Here is a 23,554-nt window from a genome sequence, read left to right on the forward strand (position 1 = left end):
GTGTGTGTGTGTGTGTGTAACAGGACTGAGTGTCTCAGCACTGACTGTGTGTGTGTGTGTGTAACAGGACTGAGTGTCCCAGCACTGACTGTGTGTGTGTGTGTGTAACAGGACTGAGTGTCTCAGCACTGACTGTGTGTGTGTGTGTGTGTGTGTGCATCAGGACTGAGTGTCTCAGCACTGACTGTGTGTGTGTGTGTGTGTAACAGGACTGAGTGTCCCAGTACTGACTGTGTGTGTGTGTGTAACAGGACTGAGTGTCTCAGCACTGACTGTGTGTGTGTGTAACATGACTGAGTGTCTCAGCACTGACTGTGTGTGTGTGTAACAGGACTGAGTGTCTCAGCACTGACTGTGTGTGTGTAACAGGACTGAGTGTCTCAGCACTGACTGTGTGTGTGTGTGTAACAGGACTGAGTGTCCCAGCACTGACTGTGTGTGTGTGTGTAACAGGACTGAGTGTCCCAGCACTGACTGTGTGTGTGTGTGTAACAGGACTGAGTGTCCCAGCACTGACTGTGTGTGTGTATAACAGGACTGAGTGTCCCAGCACTGACTGTGTGTGTGTGTGTAACAGGACTGAGTGTCTCAGCACTGACTGTGTGTGTGTGTAACAGGACTGAGTGTCCCAGCACTGACTGTGTGTGTGTAACAGGACTGAGTGTCTCAGCACTGACTGTGTGTGTGTAACAGGACTGAGTGTCTCAGCACTGACTGTGTGTGTGTGTAACAGGACTGAGTGTCTCAGCACTGACTGTGTGCGTGTAACAGGACTGAGTGTCTCAGCACTGACTGTGTGTGTGTAACAGGACTGAGTGTCTCAGCACTGACTGTGTGTGTGTGTGTGTAACAGGACTGAGTGTCCCAGCACTGACTGTGTGTGTGTGTAACAGGACTGAGTGTCTCAGCACTGACTGTGTGTGTGTGTGTAACAGGACTGAGTGTCCCAGCACTGACTGTGTGTGTGTGTAACAGGACTGAGTGTCGCAGCACTGACTGTGTGTAACAGGACTGAGTGTCCCAGCACTGACTGTGTGTGTGTGTCTGTGTGTGTGTGTGTAACAGGACTGAGTGTCCCAGCACTGACTGTGTGTGTCTGTGTGCAACAGGACTGAGTGTCTCAGCACTGATTGGGTGTGTGTGTGTAACAGGACTGAGTGTCTCAGCACTGACTGTGTGTGTGTGTGTAACAGGACTGAGTGTCCCAGCACTGACTGTGTGTGTGTGTGTAACAGGACTGAGTGTCTCAGCACTGACTGTGTGTGTGTGTAACAGGACTGAGTGTCTCAGCACTGACTGTGTGTGTCCGTGTGCAACAGGACTGAGTGTCTCAGCACTGACTGTGTGTGTGTGTGTGTGTGTGTGTGTGTATGTGTGTAACAGGACTGAGTGTCTCAGCACTGATTGTGTGTGTGTGTGTAACAGGACTGAGTGTCCCAGCACTGTCTGTGTGTGTGTGTGTGTGTAACAGGACTGAGTGTCCCAGCACTGATTGTGTGTGTGTGTGTGTGTGTAACAGGACTGAGTGTCTCGGCACTGACTGTGTGTGTGTGTAACAGGACTGAGTGTCTCGGCACTGACTGTGTGTGTGTGTGTGTGTGTAACAGGACTGAGTGTCTCAGCACTGATTGTGTGTGTGTGTGTGTGTGTGTAACAGGACTGAGTGTCTCGGCACTGACTGTGTGTGTGTGTGCGTGTGTAACAGGACTGAGTGTCTCGGCACTGACTGTGTGTGTGCGTAACAGGACTGAGTGTCCCAGCACTGACTGTGTGTGTGTGTGTGTGTGTGTGTGTAACAGGACTGAGTGTCTCGGCACTGACTGTGTGTGTGTGTGCGTGTGTAACAGGACTGAGTGTCTCGGCACTGACTGTGTGTGTGCGTAACAGGACTGAGTGTCCCAGCACTGACTGTGTGTGTGTGTGTGTGTGTGTGTAACAGGACTGAGTGTCCCAGCACTGACTGTGTGTGTGTGTGTAACAGGACTGAGTGTCTCAGCACTGATTGTGTGTGTGTGTAACAGGACTGAGTGTCTCAGCACTGAGTGTGTGTGTGTGTGTGTGTGTAACAGGACTGAGTGTCGCAGCACTGACTGTATGTGTGTGTGTGTGTGTGTGTAACAGGACTGAGTGTCCCAGCACTGACTGTGTGTGTGTGTGTAACAGGACTGAGTGTCCCAGCACTGACTGTGTGTGTGTGTGTAACAGGACTGAGTGTCCCAGCACTGACTGTGTGTGTGTGTGTGTGTGTGTGTGTGTGTGTAACAGGACTGAGTGTCTCAGCACTGACTGTGTGTGTGTGTGTAACAGGACTGAGTGTCCCAGCACTGACTGGGTGTGTGTGTAACAGGACTGAGTGTCCCAGCACTGACTGTGTGTCTGTGTGTGTGTGTGTGTGTGTAACAGGACTGAGTGTCCCAGCACTGACTGTGTGTGTCTGTGTGCAACAGGACTGAGTGTCTCAGCACTGACTGTGTGTGTGTGTGTAACAGGACTGAGTGTCCCAGCACTGACTGTGTGTCTGTGTGTGTGTGTGTGTGTGTAACAGGACTGAGTGTCCCAGCACTGACTGTGTGTCTGTGTGCAACAGGACTGAGTGTCTCAGCACTGACTGTGTGTGTGTGTGTGTAACAGGACTGAGTGTCTCAGCACTGACTGTGTGTGTGTGTGTGTGTATGTGTGTAACAGGACTGAGTGTCTCAGCACTGATTGTGTGTAACAGGACTGAGTGTCCCAGCACTGACTGTGTGTGTGTGTGTGTGTGTGTAACAGGACTGAGTGTCCCAGCACTGACTGTGTGTGTCTGTGTGCAACAGGACTGAGTGTCTCAGCACTGACTGTGTGTGTGTGTGTGTGTGTAACAGGACTGAGTGTCTCAGCACTGACTGTGTGTGTGTGTGTGTGTGTGTGTGTGTAACAGGACTGAGTGTCTCAGCACTGACTGTGTGTGTGTGTGTAACAGGACTGAGTGTCGCAGCACTGACTGTATGTGTGTGTGTGTGTGTGTGTAACAGGACTGAGTGTCCCAGCACTGACTGTGTGTGTGTGTGTAACAGGACTGAGTGTCCCAGCACTGACTGTGTGTGTGTGTGTAACAGGACTGAGTGTCCCAGCACTGACTGTGTGTGTGTGTGTGTGTGTGTGTGTGTGTGTGTAACAGGACTGAGTGTCTCAGCACTGACTGTGTGTGTGTGTGTAACAGGACTGAGTGTCCCAGCACTGACTGGGTGTGTGTGTAACAGGACTGAGTGTCCCAGCACTGACTGTGTGTCTGTGTGTGTGTGTGTGTGTGTAACAGGACTGAGTGTCCCAGCACTGACTGTGTGTGTCTGTGTGCAACAGGACTGAGTGTCTCAGCACTGACTGTGTGTGTGTGTGTAACAGGACTGAGTGTCCCAGCACTGACTGTGTGTCTGTGTGTGTGTGTGTGTGTGTAACAGGACTGAGTGTCCCAGCACTGACTGTGTGTGTCTGTGTGCAACAGGACTGAGTGTCTCAGCACTGACTGTGTGTGTGTGTGTGTAACAGGACTGAGTGTCTCAGCACTGACTGTGTGTGTGTGTGTGTGTATGTGTGTAACAGGACTGAGTGTCTCAGCACTGATTGTGTGTAACAGGACTGAGTGTCCCAGCACTGACTGTGTGTGTGTGTGTGTGTGTGTAACAGGACTGAGTGTCCCAGCACTGACTGTGTGTGTCTGTGTGCAACAGGACTGAGTGTCTCAGCACTGACTGTGTGTGTGTGTGTGTGTGTAACAGGACTGAGTGTCTCAGCACTGACTGTGTGTGTGTGTGTGTGTGTGTGTGTAACAGGACTGAGTGTCTCAGCACTGACTGTGTGTGTGTGTGTAACAGGACTGAGTGTCCCAGCACTGACTGTGTGTGTGTAACAGGACTGAGTGTCTCAGCACTGACTGTGTGTGTGTGTGTAACAGGACTGAGTGTCTCAGCACTGACTGTGTGTGTGTAACAGGACTGAGTGTCCCAGCACTGACTGTGTGTCTGTGTGTGTGTGTGTGTAACAGGACTGAGTGTCCCAGCACTGACTGTGTGTGTCTGTGTGCAACAGGACTGAGTGTCTCAGCACTGACTGTGTGTGTGTATGTGTGTAACAGGACTGAGTTTCTCAGCACTGATTGTGTGTGTGTAACAGGACTGAGTGTCCCAGCACTGTCTGTGTGTGTGTGTGTGTGTAACAGGACTGAGTGTCCCAGCACTGATTGTGTGTGTGTGTGTGTGCGTGTGTAACAGGACTGAGTGTCTCGGCACTGACTGTGTGTGTGCGTAACAGGACTGAGTGTCCCAGCACTGACTGTGTGTGTGTGTGTGTGTGTGTGCGTAACAGGACTGAGTGTCCCAGCACTGACTGTATGTGCGTGTGTGTGTGTGTGTAAAACAGGACTGAGTGTCCCAGCACTGACTGTGTGTGTGTGTGTGTAACAGGACTGAGTGTCCCAGCACTGACTGTGTGTGTGTGTGTAACAGGACTGAGTGTCCCAGCACTGACTGTGTGTGTGTGTGTGTAACAGGACTGAGTGTCCCAGCACTGACTGTGTGTGTGTGTGTAACAGGACTGAGTGTCCCAGCACTGACTGTGTGTGTGTGTGTAACAGGACTGAGTGTCTCAGCACTGACTGTGTGTGTGTGTGTAACAGGACTGAGTGTCCCAGCACTGACTGTGTGTGTGTGTAACAGGACTGCGTGTCCCAGCACTGACTGTATGTGTGTGTGTGTAACAGGACTGAGTGTCCCAGCACTGACTGTGTGTGTGTGTAACAGGACTGAGTGTCCAAGCACTGACTGTGTGTGTGTGTGTGTGTGTGTGTGTGTGTGTAACAGGACTGTGTGTCTCAGCACTGATTGTGTGTGTGTGTGTAACAGGACTGAGTGTCTCAGCACTGATTGTGTGTGTCTGTGTGTAACAGGACTGAGTGTCCCAGCACTGACTGTGTGTGTGTAACAGGACTCAGTGTCCCAGCACTGACTGTGTGTGTGTGTGTGTAACAGGACTGAGTGTCTCAGCACTGACTGTGTGTGTGTGTGTGTGTGTGTAACAGGACTGAGTGTCTCAGCACTGACTGTGTGTGTGTGTGTGTGTGTGTGTGTGTAACAGGACTGAGTGTCTCAGCACTGACTGTGTGTGTCTGTGTGCAACAGGACTGAGTGTCTCAGCACTGACTGTGTGTGTGTGTGTGTGTGTGTGTGTGTAACAGGACTGAGTGTCTCAGCACTGACTGTGTGTGTGTGTGTGTGTGTGTGTGTGTAACAGGACTGAGTGTCTCAGCACTGACTGTGTGTGTCTGTCTGCAACAGGACTGAGTGTCTCAGCACTGACTGTGTGTGTGTGTGTGTGTGTGTGTGTGTGTGTGTAACAGGACTGAGTGTCCCAGCACTGACTGTGTGTGTAACAGGACTGAGTGTCCCAGCACTGACTGTGTGTGTGTAACAGGACTGAGTGTCCCAGCACTGACTGTGTGTGTGTGTGTGTGTAACAGGACTGAGTGTCTCAGCACTGACTGTATGTGTGTAACAGGACTGAGTGTCCCAGCACTGACAGTGTGTGTGTGTAACAGGACTGAGTGTCCCAGCACTGACTGTGTGTCTGTGTGTGTGTAAGTAACAGGACTGAGTGTCCCAGCACTGACTCTGTGTGTGTGTGTGTGTGTGTGTGTGTGTGTGTGTGTGTAAGTAACAGGACTGAGTGTCCCAGCACCGACTGCGTGTGTGTGTGTAACAGGACTGAGTGTCTCAGCACTGACTGTGTGTGTGTAACAGGACTGAGTGTCCCAGCACTGACTGTGTGTGTGTAACAGGACTGAGTGTCCCAGCACTGACTGTGTGTGTGTGTGTAACAGGACTGAGTGTCTCAGCACTGACTGTGTGTGTGTGTGTGTTACAGGACTGAGTGTCTCAGCACTGACTGTGTGTGTGTGTGTGTGTGTAACAGGACTGAGTGTCTCAGCACTGACTGTGTGTGTGTGTGTGTGTGTGTGTAACAGGACTGAGTGTCGCAGCACTGACTGTGTGTGTGTGTGTGTAACAGGACTGAGTGTCCCAGCACTGACTGTGTTTGTGTGTGTGTGTGTGTGTGTAACAGGACTGAGTGTCCCAGCACTGACTGTGTGTGTGTGTAACAGGACTGAGTGTCCCAGCACTGACTGTGTGTGTGTATGTGTAACAGGACTGAGTGTCCCAGCACTGACTGTGTGTGTGTGTGTGTGTGTGTGTGTGTGTAAAACAGGACTGAGTGTCCCAGCACTGACTGTGTGTGTGTGTGTATGTAACAGGACTGAGTGTCCCAGCACTGACTGGGTGTGTGTGTGTAACAGGACTGAGTGTCTTAGCACTGACTGTGTGTGTGTGTGTAACAGAACTGAGTGTCCCAGCACTGACTGTGTGTGTGTGTGTGTGTAAGTAACAGGACTGAGTGTCCCAGCACTGACTGTGTGTGTGTAACAGGACTGAGTGTCTCAGCACTGACTGTGTGTGTGTAACAGGACTGAGTGTCCCAGCACTGACTGTGTGTGTGCAACAGGACTGAGTGTCCCAGCACTGACTGTGTGTGTGTGTGTAACAGGACTGAGTGTCTCAGCACTGACTGTGTGTGTGTGTGTGTGTAACAGGACTGAGTGTCCCAGCACTGACTGTGTGTGTCTGTGTGCAACAGGACTGAGTGTCTCAGCACTGACTGTGTGTGTGTGTGTGTAACAGGACTGAGTGTCTCAGCACTGACTGTGTGTGTGTGTGTGTGTATGTGTGTAACAGGACTGAGTGTCTCAGCACTGATTGTGTGTAACAGGACTGAGTGTCCCAGCACTGACTGTGTGTGTGTGTGTGTGTGTGTAACAGGACTGAGTGTCCCAGCACTGACTGTGTGTGTCTGTGTGCAACAGGACTGAGTGTCTCAGCACTGACTGTGTGTGTGTGTGTGTGTGTAACAGGACTGAGTGTCTCAGCACTGACTGTGTGTGTGTGTGTGTGTGTGTGTGTAACAGGACTGAGTGTCTCAGCACTGACTGTGTGTGTGTGTGTAACAGGACTGAGTGTCCCAGCACTGACTGTGTGTGTGTAACAGGACTGAGTGTCTCAGCACTGACTGTGTGTGTGTGTGTAACAGGACTGAGTGTCTCAGCACTGACTGTGTGTGTGTAACAGGACTGAGTGTCCCAGCACTGACTGTGTGTCTGTGTGTGTGTGTGTGTAACAGGACTGAGTGTCCCAGCACTGACTGTGTGTGTCTGTGTGCAACAGGACTGAGTGTCTCAGCACTGACTGTGTGTGTGTATGTGTGTAACAGGACTGAGTTTCTCAGCACTGATTGTGTGTGTGTAACAGGACTGAGTGTCCCAGCACTGTCTGTGTGTGTGTGTGTGTGTAGCAGGACTGAGTGTCCCAGCACTGATTGTGTGTGTGTGTGTGTGCGTGTGTAACAGGACTGAGTGTCTCGGCACTGACTGTGTGTGTGCGTAACAGGACTGAGTGTCCCAGCACTGACTGTGTGTGTGTGTGTGTGTGTGTGCGTAACAGGACTGAGTGTCCCAGCACTGACTGTATGTGCGTGTGTGTGTGTGTGTAAAACAGGACTGAGTGTCCCAGCACTGACTGTGTGTGTGTGTGTGTAACAGGACTGAGTGTCCCAGCACTGACTGTGTGTGTGTGTGTAACAGGACTGAGTGTCCCAGCACTGACTGTGTGTGTGTGTGTGTAACAGGACTGAGTGTCCCAGCACTGACTGTGTGTGTGTGTGTAACAGGACTGAGTGTCCCAGCACTGACTGTGTGTGTGTGTGTAACAGGACTGAGTGTCTCAGCACTGACTGTGTGTGTGTGTGTAACAGGACTGAGTGTCCCAGCACTGACTGTGTGTGTGTGTAACAGGACTGCGTGTCCCAGCACTGACTGTATGTGTGTGTGTGTAACAGGACTGAGTGTCCCAGCACTGACTGTGTGTGTGTGTAACAGGACTGAGTGTCCCAGCACTGACTGTGTGTGTGTGTGTGTGTGTGTGTGTGTGTAACAGGACTGTGTGTCTCAGCACTGATTGTGTGTGTGTGTGTAACAGGACTGAGTGTCTCAGCACTGATTGTGTGTGTCTGTGTGTAACAGGACTGAGTGTCCCAGCACTGACTGTGTGTGTGTAACAGGACTCAGTGTCCCAGCACTGACTGTGTGTGTGTGTGTGTAACAGGACTGAGTGTCTCAGCACTGACTGTGTGTGTGTGTGTGTGTGTGTGTAACAGGACTGAGTGTCTCAGCACTGACTGTGTGTGTGTGTGTGTGTGTGTGTGTGTGTAACAGGACTGAGTGTCTCAGCACTGACTGTGTGTGTCTGTGTGCAACAGGACTGAGTGTCTCAGCACTGACTGTGTGTGTGTGTGTGTAACAGGACTGAGTGTCTCAGCACTGACTGTGTGTGTGTGTGTGTGTGTGTGTGTGTGTGTGTAACAGGACTGAGTGTCTCAGCACTGACTGTGTGTGTCTGTCTGCAACAGGACTGAGTGTCTCAGCACTGACTGTGTGTGTGTGTGTGTGTGTGTGTGTGTGTGTGTGTAACAGGACTGAGTGTCCCAGCACTGACTGTGTGTGTAACAGGACTGAGTGTCCCAGCACTGACTGTGTGTGTGTAACAGGACTGAGTGTCCCAGCACTGACTGTGTGTGTGTGTGTGTGTAACAGGACTGAGTGTCTCAGCACTGACTGTATGTGTGTAACAGGACTGAGTGTCCCAGCACTGACAGTGTGTGTGTGTAACAGGACTGAGTGTCCCAGCACTGACTGTGTGTCTGTGTGTGTGTAAGTAACAGGACTGAGTGTCCCAGCACTGACTCTGTGTGTGTGTGTGTGTGTGTGTGTGTGTGTGTGTAAGTAACAGGACTGAGTGTCCCAGCACCGACTGCGTGTGTGTGTGTAACAGGACTGAGTGTCTCAGCACTGACTGTGTGTGTGTAACAGGACTGAGTGTCCCAGCACTGACTGTGTGTGTGTAACAGGACTGAGTGTCCCAGCACTGACTGTGTGTGTGTGTGTAACAGGACTGAGTGTCTCAGCACTGACTGTGTGTGTGTGTGTGTTACAGGACTGAGTGTCTCAGCACTGACTGTATGTGTGTGTGTGTGTGTAACAGGACTGAGTGTCTCAGCACTGACTGTGTGTGTGTGTGTGTGTGTGTGTGTAACAGGACTGAGTGTCCCAGCACTGACTGTGTGTGTGTGTGTGTAACAGGACTGAGTGTCCCAGCACTGACTGTGTTTGTGTGTGTGTGTGTGTGTGTAACAGGACTGAGTGTCCCAGCACTGACTGTGTGTGTGTGTAACAGGACTGAGTGTCCCAGCACTGACTGTGTGTGTGTGTGTGTAACAGGACTGAGTGTCCCAGCACTGACTGTGTGTGTGTGTGTGTGTGTGTGTGTGTGTAACAGGACTGAGTGTCCCAGCACTGACTGTGTGTGTGTGTGTATGTAACAGGACTGAGTGTCCCAGCACTGACTGGGTGTGTGTGTGTAACAGGACTGAGTGTCTTAGCACTGACTGTGTGTGTGTGTGTAACAGAACTGAGTGTCCCAGCACTGACTGTGTGTGTGTGTGTGTGTAAGTAACAGGACTGAGTGTCCCAGCACTGACTGCGTGTGTGTAACAGGACTGAGTGTCTCAGCACTGACTGTGTGTGTGTGTGTAACAGGACTGAGTGTCCCAGCACTGACTGTGTGTGTGTGTAACAGGACTGCGTGTCCCAGCACTGACTGTATGTGTGTGTGTGTAACAGGACTGAGTGTCCCAGCACTGACTGTGTGTGTGTGTAACAGGACTGAGTGTCCAAGCACTGACTGTGTGTGTGTGTGTGTGTGTGTGTGTGTGTGTAACAGGACTGTGTGTCTCAGCACTGATTGTGTGTGTGTGTGTAACAGGACTGAGTGTCTCAGCACTGATTGTGTGTGTCTGTGTGTAACAGGACTGAGTGTCCCAGCACTGACTGTGTGTGTGTAACAGGACTCAGTGTCCCAGCACTGACTGTGTGTGTGTGTGTGTAACAGGACTGAGTGTCTCAGCACTGACTGTGTGTGTGTGTGTGTGTGTGTAACAGGACTGAGTGTCTCAGCACTGACTGTGTGTGTGTGTGTGTGTGTGTGTGTGTAACAGGACTGAGTGTCTCAGCACTGACTGTGTGTGTCTGTGTGCAACAGGACTGAGTGTCTCAGCACTGACTGTGTGTGTGTGTGTGTGTGTGTGTGTGTAACAGGACTGAGTGTCTCAGCACTGACTGTGTGTGTGTGTGTGTGTGTGTGTGTGTGTGTGTAACAGGACTGAGTGTCTCAGCACTGACTGTGTGTGTCTGTCTGCAACAGGACTGAGTGTCTCAGCACTGACTGTGTGTGTGTGTGTGTGTGTGTGTGTGTGTGTGTAACAGGACTGAGTGTCCCAGCACTGACTGTGTGTGTAACAGGACTGAGTGTCCCAGCACTGACTGTGTGTGTGTAACAGGACTGAGTGTCCCAGCACTGACTGTGTGTGTGTGTGTGTGTAACAGGACTGAGTGTCTCAGCACTGACTGTATGTGTGTAACAGGACTGAGTGTCCCAGCACTGACAGTGTGTGTGTGTAACAGGACTGAGTGTCCCAGCACTGACTGTGTGTCTGTGTGTGTGTAAGTAACAGGACTGAGTGTCCCAGCACTGACTCTGTGTGTGTGTGTGTGTGTGTGTGTGTGTGTGTGTGTAAGTAACAGGACTGAGTGTCCCAGCACCGACTGCGTGTGTGTGTGTAACAGGACTGAGTGTCTCAGCACTGACTGTGTGTGTGTAACAGGACTGAGTGTCCCAGCACTGACTGTGTGTGTGTAACAGGACTGAGTGTCCCAGCACTGACTGTGTGTGTGTGTGTAACAGGACTGAGTGTCTCAGCACTGACTGTGTGTGTGTGTGTGTTACAGGACTGAGTGTCTCAGCACTGACTGTGTGTGTGTGTGTGTGTGTAACAGGACTGAGTGTCTCAGCACTGACTGTGTGTGTGTGTGTGTGTGTGTGTAACAGGACTGAGTGTCGCAGCACTGACTGTGTGTGTGTGTGTGTAACAGGACTGAGTGTCCCAGCACTGACTGTGTTTGTGTGTGTGTGTGTGTGTGTAACAGGACTTAGTGTCCCAGCACTGACTGTGTGTGTGTGTAACAGGACTGAGTGTCCCAGCACTGACTGTGTGTGTGTATGTGTAACAGGACTGAGTGTCCCAGCACTGACTGTGTGTGTGTGTGTGTGTGTGTGTGTGTGTAAAACAGGACTGAGTGTCCCAGCACTGACTGTGTGTGTGTGTGTATGTAACAGGACTGAGTGTCCCAGCACTGACTGGGTGTGTGTGTGTAACAGGACTGAGTGTCTTAGCACTGACTGTGTGTGTGTGTGTAACAGAACTGAGTGTCCCAGCACTGACTGTGTGTGTGTGTGTGTGTAAGTAACAGGACTGAGTGTCCCAGCACTGACTGTGTGTGTGTAACAGGACTGAGTGTCTCAGCACTGACTGTGTGTGTGTAACAGGACTGAGTGTCCCAGCACTGACTGTGTGTGTGCAACAGGACTGAGTGTCCCAGCACTGACTGTGTGTGTGTGTGTAACAGGACTGAGTGTCTCAGCACTGACTGTGTGTGTGTGTGTGTGTAACAGGACTGAGTGTCCCAGCACTGACTGTGTGTGTCTGTGTGCAACAGGACTGAGTGTCTCAGCACTGACTGTGTGTGTGTGTGTGTAACAGGACTGAGTGTCTCAGCACTGACTGTGTGTGTGTGTGTGTGTATGTGTGTAACAGGACTGAGTGTCTCAGCACTGATTGTGTGTAACAGGACTGAGTGTCCCAGCACTGACTGTGTGTGTGTGTGTGTGTGTGTAACAGGACTGAGTGTCCCAGCACTGACTGTGTGTGTCTGTGTGCAACAGGACTGAGTGTCTCAGCACTGACTGTGTGTGTGTGTGTGTGTGTAACAGGACTGAGTGTCTCAGCACTGACTGTGTGTGTGTGTGTGTGTGTGTGTGTAACAGGACTGAGTGTCTCAGCACTGACTGTGTGTGTGTGTGTAACAGGACTGAGTGTCCCAGCACTGACTGTGTGTGTGTAACAGGACTGAGTGTCTCAGCACTGACTGTGTGTGTGTGTGTAACAGGACTGAGTGTCTCAGCACTGACTGTGTGTGTGTAACAGGACTGAGTGTCCCAGCACTGACTGTGTGTCTGTGTGTGTGTGTGTGTAACAGGACTGAGTGTCCCAGCACTGACTGTGTGTGTCTGTGTGCAACAGGACTGAGTGTCTCAGCACTGACTGTGTGTGTGTATGTGTGTAACAGGACTGAGTTTCTCAGCACTGATTGTGTGTGTGTAACAGGACTGAGTGTCCCAGCACTGTCTGTGTGTGTGTGTGTGTGTAACAGGACTGAGTGTCCCAGCACTGATTGTGTGTGTGTGTGTGTGCGTGTGTAACAGGACTGAGTGTCTCGGCACTGACTGTGTGTGTGCGTAACAGGACTGAGTGTCCCAGCACTGACTGTGTGTGTGTGTGTGTGTGTGTGCGTAACAGGACTGAGTGTCCCAGCACTGACTGTATGTGCGTGTGTGTGTGTGTGTAAAACAGGACTGAGTGTCCCAGCACTGACTGTGTGTGTGTGTGTGTAACAGGACTGAGTGTCCCAGCACTGACTGTGTGTGTGTGTGTAACAGGACTGAGTGTCCCAGCACTGACTGTGTGTGTGTGTGTGTAACAGGACTGAGTGTCCCAGCACTGACTGTGTGTGTGTGTGTAACAGGACTGAGTGTCCCAGCACTGACTGTGTGTGTGTGTGTAACAGGACTGAGTGTCTCAGCACTGACTGTGTGTGTGTGTGTAACAGGACTGAGTGTCCCAGCACTGACTGTGTGTGTGTGTAACAGGACTGCGTGTCCCAGCACTGACTGTATGTGTGTGTGTGTAACAGGACTGAGTGTCCCAGCACTGACTGTGTGTGTGTGTAACAGGACTGAGTGTCCCAGCACTGACTGTGTGTGTGTGTGTGTGTGTGTGTGTGTGTAACAGGACTGTGTGTCTCAGCACTGATTGTGTGTGTGTGTGTAACAGGACTGAGTGTCTCAGCACTGATTGTGTGTGTCTGTGTGTAACAGGACTGAGTGTCCCAGCACTGACTGTGTGTGTGTAACAGGACTCAGTGTCCCAGCACTGACTGTGTGTGTGTGTGTGTAACAGGACTGAGTGTCTCAGCACTGACTGTGTGTGTGTGTGTGTGTGTGTGTAACAGGACTGAGTGTCTCAGCACTGACTGTGTGTGTGTGTGTGTGTGTGTGTGTGTAACAGGACTGAGTGTCTCAGCACTGACTGTGTGTGTCTGTGTGCAACAGGACTGAGTGTCTCAGCACTGACTGTGTGTGTGTGTGTGTAACAGGACTGAGTGTCTCAGCACTGACTGTGTGTGTGTGTGTGTGTGTGTGTGTGTGTGTGTAACAGGACTGAGTGTCTCAGCACTGACTGTGTGTGTCTGTCTGCAACAGGACTGAGTGTCTCAGCACTGACTGTGTGTGTGTGTGTGTGTGTGTGTGTGTGTGTGTGTGTAACAGGACTGAGTGTCCCAGCACTGACTGTGTGTGTAACAGGACTGAGTGTCCCAGCACTGACTGTGTGTGTGTAACAGGACTGAGTGTCCCAGCACTGACTGTGTGTGTGTGTGTGTGTAACAGGACTGAGTGTCTCAGCACTGACTGTATGTGTGTAACAGGACTGAGTGTCCCAGCACTGACAGTGTGTGTGTGTAACAGGACTGAGTGTCCCAGCACTGACTGTGTGTCTGTGTGTGTGTAAGTAACAGGACTGAGTGTCCCAGCACTGACTCTGTGTGTGTGTGTGTGTGTGTGTGTGTGTGTGTGTAAGTAACAGGACTGAGTGTCCCAGCACCGACTGCGTGTGTGTGTGTAACAGGACTGAGTGTCTCAGCACTGACTGTGTGTGTGTAACAGGACTGAGTGTCCCAGCACTGACTGTGTGTGTGTAACAGGACTGAGTGTCCCAGCACTGACTGTGTGTGTGTGTGTAACAGGACTGAGTGTCTCAGCACTGACTGTGTGTGTGTGTGTGTTACAGGACTGAGTGTCTCAGCACTGACTGTATGTGTGTGTGTGTGTGTAACAGGACTGAGTGTCTCAGCACTGACTGTGTGTGTGTGTGTGTGTGTGTGTGTAACAGGACTGAGTGTCCCAGCACTGACTGTGTGTGTGTGTGTGTAACAGGACTGAGTGTCCCAGCACTGACTGTGTTTGTGTGTGTGTGTGTGTGTGTAACAGGACTGAGTGTCCCAGCACTGACTGTGTGTGTGTGTAACAGGACTGAGTGTCCCAGCACTGACTGTGTGTGTGTGTGTGTAACAGGACTGAGTGTCCCAGCACTGACTGTGTGTGTGTGTGTGTGTGTGTGTGTGTGTAACAGGACTGAGTGTCCCAGCACTGACTGTGTGTGTGTGTGTATGTAACAGGACTGAGTGTCCCAGCACTGACTGGGTGTGTGTGTGTAACAGGACTGAGTGTCTTAGCACTGACTGTGTGTGTGTGTGTAACAGAACTGAGTGTCCCAGCACTGACTGTGTGTGTGTGTGTGTGTAAGTAACAGGACTGAGTGTCCCAGCACTGACTGTGTGTGTGTAACAGGACTGAGTGTCTCAGCACTGACTGTGTGTGTGTAACAGGACTGAGTGTCCCAGCACTGACTGTGTGTGTGCAACAGGACTGAGTGTCCCAGCACTGACTGTGTGTGTGTGTGTAACAGGACTGAGTGTCTCAGCACTGACTGTGTGTGTGTGTGTGTAACAGGACTGAGTGTCTCAGCACTGACTGTGTGTGTAACAGGACTGAGTGTCTCAGCACTGACTGTGTGTGTGTGTGTGTGTGTGTGTGTAACAGGACTAAGTGTCCCAGCACTGACTGTGTGTGTGTGTGTGTGTGTAACAGGACTGAGTGTCGCAGCACTGACTGTGTGTGTGTGTGTGTGTGTGTGTGTGTAACAGGACTGAGTGTCCCAGCACTGACTGTGTGTGTGTGTGTGTGTAACAGGACTGAGTGTCTCAGCACTGACTGTGTGTGTGTGTGTGTGTGTGTGTGTGTAACAGGACTAAGTGTCCCAGCACTGACTGTGTGTGTGTGTGTGTGTGTAACAGGACTGAGTGTCCCAGCACTGACTGTGTGTGTGTGTGTGTGTGTGTGTGTGTGTAACAGGACTGAGTGTCTCAGCACTGACTGTGTGTGTGTGTGTGTAACAGGACTGAGTGTCCCAGCACTGACTGTGTGTGTGTGTGTGTGTGTGTGTGTGTAACAGGAATATGTGTCCCAGCACTGACTGTGTGTGTGTGTGTGTAACAGGACTGAGTGTCCCAGCACTGACTGTGTGTGTGTGTGTGTGTGTGTGTGTGTAACAGGACTGAGTGTCCCAGCACTGACTGGGTGTGTGTAACAGGACTGAGTGTCCCAGCACTGACTGTGTGTGTGTAACAGGACTGAGTGTCCCAGCACTGACTGTGTGTGTGTGTGTGTGTGTGTGTAACAGGACTGAGTGTCCCAGCACTGACTGTGTGTGTAACAGGACTGAGTGTCTCAGCACTGACTGTGTGTGTGTAACAGGACTGAGTGTCCCAGCACTGACTGTGTGTGTGTGTGTGTGTGTGTGTGTGTGTGTGTGTGTAACAGGACTGAGTGTCCCAGCACTGACTGTGTGTGTAACAGGACTGAGTGTCTCAGCACTGACTGTGTGTGTGTAACAGGACTGAGTGTCCCAGCACTGACTGTGTGTGTGTGTGTGTGTGTGTGTGTGTGTAACAGGACTGAGTGTCTCAGCACTGACTGTGTGTGTGTGTGTGTGTAACAGGACTGAGTGACTGTGTGTGTGTGTGTGTGTGTGTGTGTGTAACAGGATTGAGTGTCTCAGCACTGACTGTGTGTGTGTGTGTGTGTGTGTGTGTGTAACATGACTGAGTGTCTCAGCACTGACTCTGTGTGTGTGTGTGTGTGTGTGTGTGTAACAGGATTGAGTGTCCCAGCACTGACTGTGTGTGTCTGTGTAACAGGACTGAGTGTCCCAGCACTGACTGTGTGTGTGTGTGTGTGTAACAGGACTGAGTGTCCCAGCACTGACTGTGTGTGTGTGTGTAACAGGACTGAGTGTCCCAGCACTGACTGTGTGTGTGTGTGTGTGTAACAGGACTGAGTGTCCCAGCACTGACTGTGTGTGTGTGTGTAACAGGACTGAGTGTCCCAGCACTGACTGTGTGTGTGTGTGTAACAGGACTGAGTGTCTCAGCACTGACTGTGTGTGTGTGTGTAACAGGACTGAGTGTCCCAGCACTGACTGTGTGTGTGTGTAACAGGACTGAGTGTCCCAGCACTGACTGTATGTGTGTGTGTGTAACAGGACTGAGTGTCCCAGCACTGACTGTGTGTGTGTGTAACAGGACTGAGTGTCCCAGCACTGACTGTGTGTGTGTGTGTGTGTGTGTGTGTGTGTGTAACAGGACTGTATGTCTCAGCACTGATTGTGTGTGTGTGTGTAACAGGACTGAGTGTCTCAGCACTGATTGTGTGTGTGTGTGTGTAACAGGACTGAGTGTCCCAGCACTGACTGTGTGTGTGTAACAGGACTCAGTGTCCCAGCACTGACTGTGTGTGTGTGTGTGTAACAGGACTGAGTGTCTCAGCACTGACTGTGTGTGTGTGTGTGTGTGTGTGTGTAACAGGACTGAGTGTCTCAGCACTGACTGTGTGTGTGTGTGTGTGTGTGTGTGTGTGTGTGTGTAACAGGACTGAGTGTCTCAGCACTGACTGTGTGTGTCTGTGTGCAACAGGACTGAGTGTCTCAGCACTGACTGTGTGTGTGTGTGTGTGTGTGTGTGTAACAGGACTGAGTGTCTCAGCACTGACTGTGTGTGTGTGTGTGTGTGTGTGTGTGTGTAACAGGACTGAGTGTCTCAGCACTGACTGTGTGTGTCTGTCTGCAACAGGACTGAGTGTCTCAGCACTGACTGTGTGTGTGTGTGTGTGTGTGTGTGTGTGTGTGTGTGTAACAGGACTGAGTGTCCCAGCACTGACTGTGTGTGTAACAGGACTGAGTGTCCCAGCACTGACTGTGTGTGTGTAACAGGACTGAGTGTCCCAGCACTGACTGTGTGTGTGTGTGTGTGTAACAGGACTGAGTGTCTCAGCACTGACTGTATGTGTGTAACAGGACTGAGTGTCCCAGCACTGACAGTGTGTGTGTGTAACAGGACTGAGTGTCCCAGCACTGACTGTGTGTCTGTGTGTGTGTAAGTAACAGGACTGAGTGTCCCAGCACTGACTCTGTGTGTGTGTGTGTGTGTGTGTGTGTGTGTGTGTAAGTAACAGGACTGAGTGTCCCAGCACCGACTGCGTGTGTGTGTGTAACAGGACTGAGTGTCTCAGCACTGACTGTGTGTGTGTAACAGGACTGAGTGTCCCAGCACTGACTGTGTGTGTGTAACAGGACTGAGTGTCCCAGCACTGACTGTGTGTGTGTAACAGGACTGAGTGTCTCAGCACTGACTGTGTGTGTGTGTGTGTGTTACAGGACTGAGTGTCTCAGCACTGACTGTGTGTGTGTGTGTGTGTAACAGGACTGAGTGTCTCAGCACTGACTGTGTGTGTGTGTGTGTGTGTGTGTGTGTGTAACAGGACTGAGTGTCCCAGCACTGACTGTGTGTGTGTGTGTGTAACAGGACTGAGTGTCCCAGCACTGACTGTGTTCGTGTGTGTGTGTGTGTGTGTAACAGGACTGAGTGTCCCAGCACTGACTGTGTGTGTGTGTAACAGGACTGAGTGTCCCAGCACTGACTGTGTGTGTGTGTGTGTGTAACAGGACTGAGTGTCCCAGCACTGACTGTGTGTGTGTGTGTGTGTGTGTGTGTGTGTGTGTGTGTGTAACAGGACTGAGTGTCCCAGCACTGACTGTGTGTGTGTGTGTGTAACAGGACTGAGTGTCCCAGCACTGACTGGGTGTGTGTGTGTAACAGGACTGAGTGTCTCAGCACTGACTGTGTGTGTGTGTGTAACAGGACTGAGTGTCCCAGCACTGACTGTGTGTGTGTGTGTGTGTGTGTGTAAGTAACAGGACTGAGTGTCCCAGCACTGACTGTGTGTGTGTAACAGGACTGAGTGTCTCAGCACTGACTGTGTATGTCTAACAGGACTGAGTGTCCCAGCACTGACTGTATGTGTGTGTGTGTGTGTGTGTAACAGGACTGAGTGTCCCAGCACTGACTGTGTGTGTGTGTGTAACAGGACTGAGTGTCCCAGCACTGACTGTGTGTGTGTGTGTAACAGGACTGAGTGTCCCAGCACTGACTGTGTGTGTGTGTGTGTGTGTGTGTGTGTGTGTGTAACAGGACTGAGTGTCTCAGCACTGACTGTGTGTGTGTGTGTAACAGGACTGAGTGTCCCAGCACTGACTGGGTGTGTGTGTAACAGGACTGAGTGTCCCAGCACTGACTGTGTGTCTGTGTGTGTGTGTGTGTGTGTAACAGGACTGAGTGTCCCAGCACTGACTGTGTGTGTCTGTGTGCAACAGGACTGAGTGTCTCAGCACTGACTGTGTGTGTGTGTGTAACAGGACTGAGTGTCCCAGCACTGACTGTGTGTCTGTGTGTGTGTGTGTGTGTAACAGGACTGAGTGTCCCAGCACTGACTGTGTGTGTCTGTGTGCAACAGGACTGAGTGTCTCAGCACTGACTGTGTGTGTGTGTGTGTGTATGTGTGTAACAGGACTGAGTGTCTCAGCACTGATTGTGTGTAACAGGACTGAGTGTCCCAGCACTGACTGTGTGTGTGTGTGTGTGTGTGTAACAGGACTGAGTGTCCCAGCACTGACTGTGTGTGTCTGTGTGCAACAGGACTGAGTGTCTCAGCACTGACTGTGTGTGTGTGTGTGTGTGTGTAACAGGACTGAGTGTCTCAGCACTGACTGTGTGTGTGTGTGTGTGTGTGTGTGTGTGTGTGTGTAACAGGACTGAGTGTCTCAGCACTGACTGTGTGTGTGTGTGTAACAGGACTGAGTGTCCCAGCACTGACTGTGTGTGTGTAACAGGACTGAGTGTCTCAGCACTGACTGTGTGTGTGTGTGTAACAGGACTGAGTGTCTCAGCACTGACTGTGTGTGTGTAACAGGACTGAGTGTCCCAGCACTGACTGTGTGTCTGTGTGTGTGTGTGTGTAACAGGACTGAGTGTCCCAGCACTGACTGTGTGTGTCTGTGTGCAACAGGACTGAGTGTCTCAGCACTGACTGTGTGTGTGTATGTGTGTAACAGGACTGAGTTTCTCAGCACTGATTGTGTGTGTGTAACAGGACTGAGTGTCCCAGCACTGTCTGTGTGTGTGTGTGTGTGTAACAGGACTGAGTGTCCCAGCACTGATTGTGTGTGTGTGTGTGTGCGTGTGTAACAGGACTGAGTGTCTCGGCACTGACTGTGTGTGTGCGTAACAGGACTGAGTGTCCCAGCACTGACTGTGTGTGTGTGTGTGTGTGCGTAACAGGACTGAGTGTCCCAGCACTGACTGTATGTGTGTGTGTGTGTGTGTGTAAAACAGGACTGAGTGTCCCAGCACTGACTGTGTGTGTGTGTGTAACAGGACTGAGTGTCCCAGCACTGACTGTGTGTGTGTGTGTGTAACAGGACTGAGTGTCCCAGCACTGACTGTGTGTGTGTGTGTAACAGGACTGAGTGTCCCAGCACTGACTGTGTGTGTGTGTGTAACAGGACTGAGTGTCTCAGCACTGACTGTGTGTGTGTGTGTAACAGGACTGAGTGTCCCAGCACTGACTGTGTGTGTGTGTAACAGGACTGAGTGTCCCAGCACTGACTGTATGTGTGTGTGTGTAACAGGACTGAGTGTCCCAGCACTGACTGTGTGTGTGTGTAACAGGACTGAGTGTCCCAGCACTGACTGTGTGTGTGTGTGTGTGTGTGTGTGTGTGTAACAGGACTGTGTGTCTCAGCACTGATTGTGTGTGTGTGTGTAACAGGACTGAGTGTCTCAGCACTGATTGTGTGTGTCTGTGTGTAACAGGACTGAGTGTCCCAGCACTGACTGTGTGTGTGTAACAGGACTCAGTGTCCCAGCACTGACTGTGTGTGTGTGTGTGTGTAACAGGACTGAGTGTCTCAGCACTGACTGTGTGTGTGTGTGTGTGTGTGTAACAGGACTGAGTGTCTCAGCACTGACTGTGTGTGTGTGTGTGTGTGTGTGTGTGTGTGTGTGTGTGTAACAGGACTGAGTGTCTCAGCACTGACTGTGTGTGTCTGTGTGCAACAGGACTGAGTGTCTCAGCACTGACTGTGTGTGTGTGTGTGTGTGTGTGTGTGTGTGTAACAGGACTGAGTGTCTCAGCACTGACTGTGTGTGTGTGTGTGTGTGTGTGTGTGTGTAACAGGACTGAGTGTCTCAGCACTGACTGTGTATGTCTGTCTGCAACAGGACTGAGTGTCTCAGCACTGACTGTGTGTGTGTGTGTGTGTGTGTGTGTGTGTGTGTAACAGGACTGGGTGTCCCAGCACTGACTGTGTGTGTAACAGGACTGAGTGTCCCAGCACTGACTGTGTGTGTGTAACAGGACTGAGTGTCCCAGCACTGACTGTGTGTGTGTGTAACAGGACTGAGTGTCTCAGCACTGACTGTATGTGTGTAACAGGACTGAGTGTCCCAGCACTGACAGTGTGTGTGTGTAACAGGACTGAGTGTCCCAGCACTGACTGTGTGTCTGTGTGTGTGTAAGTAACAGGACTGAGTGTCCCAGCACTGACTCTGTGTGTGTGTGTGTGTGTGTGTGTGTGTGTGTGTGTGTAAGTAACAGGACTGAGTGTCCCAGCACCGACTGCGTGTGTGTGTGTAACAGGACTGAGTGTCTCAGCACTGACTGTGTGTGTGTAACAGGACTGAGTGTCCCAGCACTGACTGTGTGTGTGTAACAGGACTGAGTGTCCCAGCACTGACTGTGTGTGTGTGTGTAACAGGACTGAGTGTCTCAGCACTGACTGTGTGTGTGTGTGTGTAACAGGACTGAGTGTCTCAGCACTGACTGTGTGTGTGTGTGTGTGTGTGTGTGTGTAACAGGACTGAGTGTCCCAGCACTGACTGTGTGTGTGTGTGTGTAACAGGACTGAGTGTCCCAGCACTGACTGTGTTTGTGTGTGTGTGTGTGTGTGTAACAGGACTGAGTGTCCCAGCACTGACTGTGTGTGTGTGTAACAGGACTGAGTGTCCCAGCACTGACTGTGTGTGTGTGTGTGTAACAGGACTGAGTGTCCCAGCACTGACTGTGTGTGTGTGTGTGTGTGTGTGTGTGTAACAGGACTGAGTGTCCCAGCACTGACTGTGTGTGTGTGTGTATGTAACAGGACTGAGTGTCCCAGCACTGACTGGGTGTGTGTGTGTAACAGGACTGAGTGTCTCAGCACTGACTGTGTGTGTGTGTGTGTAACAGGACTGAGTGTCCCAGCACTGACTGTGTGTGTGTGTTTGTGTGTGTAAGTAACAGGACTGAGTGTCCCAGCACTGACTGTGTGTGTGTAACAGGACTGAGTGTCTCAGCACTGACTGTGTGTGTGTAACAGGACTGAGTGTCCCAGCACTGACTGTGTGTGTGCAACAGGACTGAGTGTCCCAGCACTGACTGTGTGTGTGTGTGTAACAGGACTGAGTGTCTCAGCACTGACTGTGTGTGTGTGTGTGTAACAGGACTGAGTGTCTCAGCACTGACTGTGTGTGTAACAGGACTGAGTGTCTCAGCACTGACTGTGTGTGTGTGTGTGTGTGTGTGTGTAACAGGACTAAGTGTCCCAGCACTGACTGTGTGTGTGTGTGTGTGTGTAACAGGACTGAGTGTCCCAGCACTGACTGTGTGTGTGTGTGTGTGTGTAACAGGACTGAGTGTCCCAGCACTGACTGTGTGTGTGTATGTGTGTAACAGGACTAAGTGTCCCAGCACTGACTGTGTGTGTGTGTGTGTGTGTAACAGGACTGAGTGTCCCAGCACTGACTGTGTGTGTGTGTGTGTGTGTGTGTAACAGGACTGAGTGTCTCAGCACTGACTGTGTGTGTGTGTGTGTAACAGGACTGAGTGTCCCAGCACTGACAGTGTGTGTGTGTGTGTGTGTGTGTGTAACAGGAATATGTGTCCCAGCACTGACTGTGTGTGTGTGTGTAACAGGACTGAGTGTCCCAGCACTGACTGTGTGTGTGTGTGTGTGTGTGTGTGTAACAGGACTGAGTGTCCCAGCACTGACTGTGTGTGTGTGTGTGTGTGTGTGTGTAACAGGACTGAGTGTCCCAGCACTGACTGGGTGTGTGTAACAGGACTGAGTGTCCCAGCACTGACTGTGTGTGTGTAACAGGACTGAGTGTCCCAGCACTGACTGTGTGTGTGTGTGTGTGTGTGTGTAACAGGACTGAGTGTCCCAGCACTGACTGTGTGTGTAACAGGACTGAGTGTCTCAGCACTGACTGTGTGTGTGTAACAGGACTGAGTGTCCCAGCACTGACTGTGTGTGTGTGTGTGTGTGTGTGTGTGTAACAGGACTGAGTGTCCCAGCACTGACTGTGTGTGTAACAGGACTGAGTGTCTCAGCACTGACTGTGTGTGTGTAACAGGACTGAGTGTCCCAGCACTGACTGTGTGTGTGTGTGTGTGTGTGTGTGTAACAGGACTGAGTGTCTCAGCACTGACTGTGTGTGTCTGGGCTGAGAAGTGGCAGATGGAGTTTAACCCTGAAAAGTGTGAGGTTGTCCATTTTGGAAGGACAAATATGAATGCGGAATACAGGGTTAACGGTAGAGTTCTTGGCAATGTGGAGGAGCAGAGAGATCTTGGGGTCTATGTTCATACATCTTTGAAAGTTGCCACTCAAGTGGATAGAGCTGTGAAGAAGGCCTATGGTGTGCTCGCGTTCATTAACAGAGGGATTGAATTTAAGAGCCGTGAGGTGATGATGCAGCTGTACAAAACTTTGGTAAGGCCACATTTGGAGTACTGTGTACAGTTCTGGTCGCCTCATTTTAGGAAGGGTGTGGAAGCTCTGGAAAAGGTGCAAAGAAGATTTACCAGGATGTTGCCTGGAATGGAGAGTAGGTCTTACGAGGAAAGGTTGAGGGTGCTAGGCCTTTTCTCATTAGAGCGGAGAAGGATGAGGGGCGACTTGATGAGGTTTATAAGATGATCAGGGGAATAGATAGAGTAGACAGTCAGAGACTTTTCCCCCGGGTGGAACACACCATTACAAGGGGACATAAATTTAAGGTGAAAGGTGGAAGATATAGGAGGGATATCAGAGGTAGGTTCTTTACCCAGAGAGTAGTGGGGGCATGGAATGCACTGCCTGTGGAAGTAGTTGAGTCGGAAACATTAGGGACCTTCAAGCAGCTGTTGGATAGGTACATGGATTACGGGAAAATGATATAGTGTAGATTTATTTGTTCTTAAGGGCAGCACGGTAGCATTGTGGATAGCACAATTGCTTCACAGCTCCATGGTCCCAGGTTCGATTCCGGCTT

The sequence above is a fragment of the Scyliorhinus torazame genome, chromosome 12, assembly GCF_047496885.1.
Source record: "Scyliorhinus torazame isolate Kashiwa2021f chromosome 12, sScyTor2.1, whole genome shotgun sequence".
NCBI lineage: Eukaryota > Metazoa > Chordata > Chondrichthyes > Carcharhiniformes > Scyliorhinidae > Scyliorhinus > Scyliorhinus torazame.